This window comes from Pectinophora gossypiella, unplaced genomic scaffold (assembly GCF_024362695.1).
Source record: "Pectinophora gossypiella unplaced genomic scaffold, ilPecGoss1.1 Pgos_39, whole genome shotgun sequence".
In the NCBI taxonomy this organism is placed as follows: Eukaryota; Metazoa; Arthropoda; class Insecta; order Lepidoptera; family Gelechiidae; genus Pectinophora; species Pectinophora gossypiella.
Window position 1 is genome coordinate 88,070 of NW_026063249.1, and position 8,531 is coordinate 96,600.

The window sequence follows — 8,531 nt, forward strand, 5'->3', positions numbered from 1 at the left end:
CCGGCGGCGCAGGACTTGCTCCTCACACCAATTGTTAATGACAATAATACGTCCTTCTCGTCGGCGACCGGGCAGGCGGCGCCCGCGCCGGTAAACAAAGCGCAAAATATTATTATGTTTAGTGACGAAATTGGCAAAACAATGGGTTTACAACTTAGCCATTTCTTGAGGCGGGCAGTAATTAATAATTGTATGCCGGGTGCCTCCTATTTAGACATTTTAAATAGAATAATTTCTTATAAATTCTCGAAAAATAGTACAATCATAATCTTGGCCGGTAGGAGAGGTAACGCGAACAAAGAACTACTTTCCCATTATATTTCCTTACTTAACAGCCTACCGAATGTAGAACAAGTGATTTTGTTTGCATTGCCTTTCAGCCAAAGTCAGCTTAATTCCGAAAATAAGTTTAGGCATGATCTAAACCTGACATTGCATACTTTAGTATGCGATTATTATAATAAATTTCAGTTCATTGATACGAATTCCTATGTTAGGAATTTTTATTTGACCAAAGGTAGATATTACTATCTATCTAACTTTTACAAAAGACAAATAGCGAAGTCGCTATCCTTTTTTTTTTACATTAGAATCAGCCAATTCGTTGGCTTTTAACGCGTCTGCTCCTATTGAGCAGCCTATTTTTATTTCTGACATTTGTAATTTAAATTAAATTTAATGACAACAGAGAAAAACTTTGGCTGTAGTAAGTTAAATGAGGACATATTAAATATAAAATGCAATAAGAAAAATACAAATGTAATCAACCTGGTACACCAAAACATACAAGGAATATTGGGCAAGGAACTTGAAATTGAACTTTTTTTAAACAGTAATTGTGTTGATATTATGTGCGTAACTGAACATTGGCTAAAAAAACATGAGTTCGTTTGCTTCAATAATCACCAGGTTGCCAGCTCGTACAGCAGGGAGACGGCTATCCGTGGCGGTTCATTAATATTAGTACGTAATTGTTTAAAATATAAGGAACGAACGGATATTGTAAGTCTCTCAGTTGAGCGAACTGTTGAGCTAGCCTGTATTGAACTCAGCCGGCTTATTGTATTGAGCGTATACAGACCCCCCGCTTCATCTTATGATCTATTTGAGAAAGTTATTGATGAAGCTTTATGCAAATTATGTAATAAAAGCAAACATGTTATCGTCTGCGGTGATTTTAATATTGATATTCTGGAAAATTGCTCATTAAGTACTACATTCAAATCTTTATTTCTGTGTTATAATCTTGTAAATCTTTTTTCAGAACCAACCCGAATCACGTCACAGTCCGCGAAATGTATCGATAATATTTTTAGTAACTTAGAACCTTGTGATAAATTAATAATTAATAAATTAAAGTCAGATCACTGTGGTCAACAAATATCTTTCAACTTATTTGTTGACCGCTCACTGAAAAAGGATGTTACATGCAATCCCATATCAAGTAGTCGTTTAGAACAATTCAAAGATAATATATGTCAAACAAATTACCAGAACTTCCTTACTGTGATGACCCAAATTTGTTATATAACTCCCTATTTAATCTAACAAAATCGGAATTTAATAAAGTATTTAAGGCAAAAACAATTAAGAAAGCAGACACACCAATTTTTAGTGACTGGGCGACGGTAGGAATTTATAAGAGTAGAAACAGGTTGTATGAACTTTACGAAGAAAGAACATACAATCATAGCGTAGCTTTTCACGACTATGTAAAACAGTATTCAAAAGTTTTCAAACGTGTTTGCGTTACCGCGAAGGCAATGTTTGTTAGCAGTAAAATTAAAGGTAGCTCAGATATTATTAAAATGACTTGGAAAGTTATTAATAGCGAAACTGGGAAAGTCAAAGCACGCGATCTCGAGTATCAATTACAAATTGACGGTAAACTACTCACAAATGATAAGCAAGTTGCTGAAGCTTTTGAAAAATTCTTTACTGACATTCCATTTTCGACTACCAAGGACTTGAAGTCATCTCCTGCACTCGCTCAACCACTTGTAAGGGAGCACATAGATACGTCCAAAGTAGATAAACTAACATTTACACACGTGAGTCCTAGGGACGTCTTAAGAGCTTTTAAATCTTTAGAAATCAAAAAGACTGCAGATCTTCATGGTCTCTCTGTTAAAGTCATTAACTCCGTGATTGATTGCATAGCTCCCTATCTATCATGTATATTTAATAAATGTGTAGACAATGGTGTGTTTCCAGATTTAATGAAGCACAGTAAAGTCATTCCATTGTTTAAAGCTGGTAGTACTTCTGACCCTACTAATTTTAGACCAATATCTATACTACCCACGCTTAGTAAAATATTTGAAAAAATTTTATTACTGCAATTACTTCAACATTTCAATTTAAACAATTTAATGTCTAATAAACAATTTGGTTTCACAAAGGGTCGCTCAACAACCGATGCTGGTGTTGAGTTAATAAATCATGTTTTTCAGGCTTGGGAGGAGTCCAAAGATGCTATTGGTGTCTTTTGCGACCTTTCCAAAGCCTTCGATTGCGTTTGTCATGATATCTTGATCGCGAAACTTCGTCACTATGGAATAACTGATAATGCCATCGCTCTTTTGGAGTCATACCTTAGTGGCCGCGTTCAGAGGGTTGATGTGCATGGCTGCAGATCGTGTGGATCTAACGTCACTATAGGCGTCCCGCAGGGCTCAATTCTAGGTCCATTTCTATTCCTAGTTTACATAAACGACCTACCTAGTCTTGTAAAACATGAGGTGGTGCTGTTTGCAGATGATACCTCCTTACTTTTTAAAGTAAAGAGACGACAAGATTCCTTTGACGATGTAAACAACGCCATTTCAGAGGTAGTGGATTGGTTTACTGTAAACAACCTGCTACTTAATGAAAATAAAACAAAATATGTTTATTTTACGTTATCGAATGTTAGTAGGCCCCTCGATTCTATTATTGTAAAAAATAAGGAATTGGACCTCACGGATACTGCTGTATTTTTGGGAATTACTTTGGACGCTAAGTTGCAATGGAGTCCTCATATTGATAAGTTGTCCAAAAGGCTCAGCTCAGCAGCATTCGCGGTCAAAAAAATTCGTTTAATAACCGATGTAGAAACCGCGCGATTAGTTTATTTTGCCTACTTCCACAGTCTAATGTCGTACGGCATCTTGCTGTGGGGTCATGCTGCAGATATGAACAGCATTTTTGTTCTGCAAAAGCGAGCCATTCGGGCGATTTACAAATTGGGACCCAAGATGTCACTTAGAAATAAATTTAAAGAAATTAATATTTTAACTTTGGCATCACAATATATCTTTGAAAACTTAATATATGTAAAAAAACATATAGGATTATTTGCAAAAAATTGCGATCGGCACATTGTTAATACCAGGAATAAAAATAAACTTGCTTTACAAGTCAGTCGATTACATAAGATTACTAAATCTTTTAAGGGGCAATGTATACGTTTTTACAATAAGATTCCCATTGACATTCAGAATTTGCCTTTCAACTGTTTTAAGACAGTAGTTAAACAAAAACTTTACAAAAAAGGTTATTATAAAGTTAGTGATTATTTAGAAGATATGAATGCATGGGATTAACTGTCTGAGAACTGATATTAGGCAGCTAAATTACTCAATTGTATACCAATATTTTATGTTTTATGTTTATTTTTATTTTTTTAAAGAACGTCTAGGGCCCTGTGCCGAGGTTTTTCTTGCAGCTTCTTTTCCCCGGCTATACAGGTTGTGAGAAGCTGCAGTAGTTTTAGGCGGATGAGACGTTCGTCATGTAAAATTGACGATTCAAAGTGTAACTATGTTACCTACTGAATAAAGATATTTTTGAATTTGAATTTGAATTTGAATACAGGCCGTCCTACAAGAGGTAATGCCAGGGCACGCCCTTACAACAGACAATATAATCAATATTCACCAAATCCGAGATTCGGGTTTCGACAAGGGTCATTTCATAGGAATAACTACAAAGGTAGATCTAATTCCAATCGCAGATTTACGGCACATAGTAACATGCACGTAATGAATCATGATAACTCTTCATCAAATCATGATACAGTAGAGCAACCAAATACAGCGTCACTGAATCATTTTTTTCGAGCATGATTACATTTGCATGACCAATAATCTAAACAAAGTATCATTTGGTTTAGAATATCAAACTTACCAATGGCTAATTGACACCGGTGCATCATTGTCAGTAATGAAACGTGACTGCGTGATAGGTTTACAAATTCCAATCCATAAAACGAAGCTACGAGTAAACGGTATCGGCGGGACCGTAATATCAGATGGATATGTTTATTTAAAATTACAATCATGCGGCCAAATATTTCATCATAAGTTCTACGTATTTTCAAACTTGCCGTGTGATACAGATGGTATTTTAGGCCAAGATTTCTTAGTAAAATATAGAGCGACATTGAATTACGAACTAGGTACTTTAAACTTGTTAACGGAAGATGAAAAATGCGTACAGTTGATATTTAATTATTACGATAGGCAGTTAAACTCTAGTATGACTATACCGGCACGTAGTGAGTCAATTCACTACGTAAGTATGGGTAACATGCAAACGGATGATTGTGTAGTCAGTAATCAGGAGGTATGTGAAGGGGTCTTTATAGCGAATACAATATCTAGACCGATTGATGGTAAGATACCAATCAAAATTTTGAACACTAGGGATAGTGATATCACCTTGAAATATTTTTATCCAATCACGTCAAACTTAAAAGAATACTATGTTTGCCAATTTAATAAAACAAATATCAATGCAGATAGGGTTAAATCGTTATTTAATCAATTAAGCTTGGAAGGTCTGAATGAAGAGGAACAAAAATCGATTGAGAACATCTGCGCTAAGTTTCCCGATATTTTTCATTTGCACGGAGATAAGTTAACCACCACCCCCCTGTACCAGCAAACAATCGAATTAAAAACACATAGTTCTCCAGTCTATGTAAAACCATATCGCTTACCACAAGCTCAAAAATCGGAAATAGATAGACAGATCGAAAGCATGTTAAAAGACGGAATGATTGAGGAATGTAGAAGCGCATGGTCGAGTCCATTATTGTTAGTACCAAAAAGAAGCGACAATACTGGCACTAAAAAATGGAGAATCGTCATCGACTACCGTAAGTTAAATGAGTGTATTAAAGATGACAAGTTTCCATTGCCAAATATATCCGATATTTTGGATTCGCTATCGGGAGCAGTATACTTTTCACATCTAGACTTATATCAAGGTTTCTATCAACTAAACTTGCATAAAGATAGTAGACCATATACCGCGTTTACTACTAGTAAAAATCAGTATCAAATGACTAGGTTTCCCATGGGCCTTAAAACCAGCCCAAGTGCCTTTTCGAGAATGATCACTGTAGCTATGTCCGGTTTGAACTATGAACAATGTATGGTATATCAAGACGATTTAGTATGTTTCGGTAGAAGTTTAGATATTCACAACAAAAATCTATTAGACATTTTCACACGGCTAAGGGAAGTAAACTTGAAACTAAACCCTAACAAATGTACATTTTTGAAAAAAGAACTTTCTATATCTATATCTATATCTAGGACATGTAGTATCAGAGAATGGAGTATTACCTGACCCAGAAAAATCAAGAGTGTTAGAAAATTATCCGCAACCACAAAACACCGATGACGTAAAGCGGTTTGTCGCCTTCGCCAACTATTACCGAAAATTCATTCCGAATTTTGCGCAAAAGGCAGTTTCTTTAAACAAATTATGTTGCAAAAATGTTTCGTTTAGATGGACAGATGACTGTGAGCAATGATTTCAAGAACTTAAACATTCACTAACCCATCCTCCGGTATTACAGTATCCTAACTTCTCAGAGAGCAATGAATTTATTTTACAAACGGATGCTTCAGGTATAGCTGTAGGAGCGGTACTTACCAACAGCGATGGGCGACCCGTAGCTTACGCAAGTCGTAGTTTAAATAGAGCCGAAAGAAACTACCCTACTATCGAAAAGGAGTTATTATCGATAGTATGGAGCGTGAAGTACTTCCGCCCTTATTTATACGGAAGACGTTTCAAAATTCAAACTGATCATAGGCCGTTAGTGTATTTGTTTGGAATGCGTGATCCATCAAGCAGATTACTAAAATTCAGATTGCAGTTAGAAGAATACAATTTTTACATAGAGTATATAAAAGGCAAACAAAATTCCGCAGCAGATACCTTATCACGCATAAACTTGACGTCAGATGAGTTGAAAACCATGAATGAGCATGTTATGAATGTAGTAACCCGAGCGCAAGCGAGGCGTATTCGTGAACTACAGGGTAAGCAGACAACGTCAGATAATAGGGTTGTTAATAATTTCCCAGACTTGAGGCCTGATCAACCAAAGGTTGTGGACATTATTAAAAAACCAAAAGAAATGACGGAATTATCATTAACAACAAATAGGAAAATATTTATTTATTTATTTATAAAGTACAACCACATCACATATATTAAAACATTTTACATATAAGGTTACGGTATTATGACTAATATATATGACAATTACGGCGTACATAACTTATACAATTAAGGGTACTTAAGTATTTAAAAATAAAGTAAAATTAAAATTACACAACAAACTTAAATATTAGAAATTAGAAAGATATAAGTATAAGTAAAAAAAGTAAAATATAAGTAAGTAATTAATATCTGTTGAGCTTTAAATAATCTAAAATTTTTCTCATATATACTGGGTGTTAGTGACATCGTAACGAATACTGAGGGGGTTGATTCAGACCATGATTCTGAGTTAAAATCAAGTGGAATTTTCCGTCGCAAAATTCATGTTTTTTTTTTAGTTTTTTTAAATTATTTTCAATTCTATACTTTTGCGATGGAAAATTCCACTTGATATTAACTCAGAATAATTAGATGAATCATCCCTCTCAGTATTCGTTACGATGACACTTACACCCCGTACAAGTACATACGGTAGCCATATAAGTAGGTATGGGTGTTAGTGACACCGTAACGAATACTGAGGGGGATGGTTCAGACCATGATTCTGAGTTGATATCAAGTGGAATTTCGTGTCAAAAAATTCATGAAAATTTTTCTTTTCTTTTTAATTATTTTCCAATCCGTACTTTTGCGACGGAAATTTCTACTTGATATCAACTCAGAATCATGGCCTGAATCACCCCTCAAAGTTTTCGTTACGATGTCACTAACACCCTGTATATTCAGCGGATCATGGAACACATCAAGATCTAAGATTTTGTTACAAAAAGAGTAACGCTGGTAAGAGTTAACGCTGGAAAAAGATGGATTAATAAAAGAGAGGTCAAAATATTTTTTGTATGTTCCAAGTATGTCGTGTATATTTTTCAATAGCCTATCTCGATCATCAATCACGCGAGACGTATTGGTGAGAGATTTGTCTATTTTATGTAAAAGACTACTAATACTGGATATTTGCGTATTAAAAAATGAAAATAATAGAGATTTTGTAGCGGGAATTTCAGAGGAAATAAAGAATAGGAAAGATTGGACCGGTCCACGACTATGCGTTTTAAGAAATGTACAGAGGTTACACAATAAAGATGATATACGCGTAGTTATTAATGACTTTCATCTACTGCCCACTAGTGGCCACGTGGGCATTAGACGAATGACAAACAACATTAAAAAATTCTACTATTGGCCAGGTATGGATAGGAATATTCGCGAATTCGTGTCCAAGTGTGCCAAATGTAAAACACAAAAACATTCAATTAAAACAAAACAACCGATGGAAATAACAAGTACAGCAAACTATGCTTTTGAAAAGGTTTTTCTTGATGTTGTAGGACCATTACCTAAAGATGATGATAACAACACTTATATCTTAACATTGCAATGCGAACTCTCAAAATTTGTAGAAGATTATCCCTTACAGTCTAAGGATGCAGTCACAGTGGCACAATCATTTGTCAATAATTTCGTGCTACGATATGGAATTCCACAGCAAATAGGTACGGACCGAGGTACAGAGTTTATCTCATCAACGATGAAACAGGTATGTGAGTTACTCAAGATCAACCACCTGACATCAACAGCTTACCACCACGAGTCAATCGGAGCGTTGGAAAATACGCATAAATCGATGGGTGCGTATTTGAGAATACAGTGCGAAAATAAAGCGAACACATGGAGTAGCTGGATCCCGTACTGGTGCTTCTCGTATAACAACACCGTGCACAGCGAGACCAAGTACACTCCGCACGAGCTAGTATTCGGTAAGTCGTGTACAATACCATGTAATTTGATTACTGGTGACGTAGATCCCTTGTACAGTCACGACAGTTACCCACTCGAGTTAAAGTACAGGCTCCAGACTGCTCAGAAAGATGCTAGAAATAATTTAATAGCAAGTAAGTTACAACGAAAATGTATTTACGATGTTACAGCTAGGCCGGTAACTTACAGAAATGATGACTATGTATTATTAAAAAATGAGACAGGAACCAAATTAGACTGTGTTTATACCGGTCCCTATCTAGTTTTGGAGG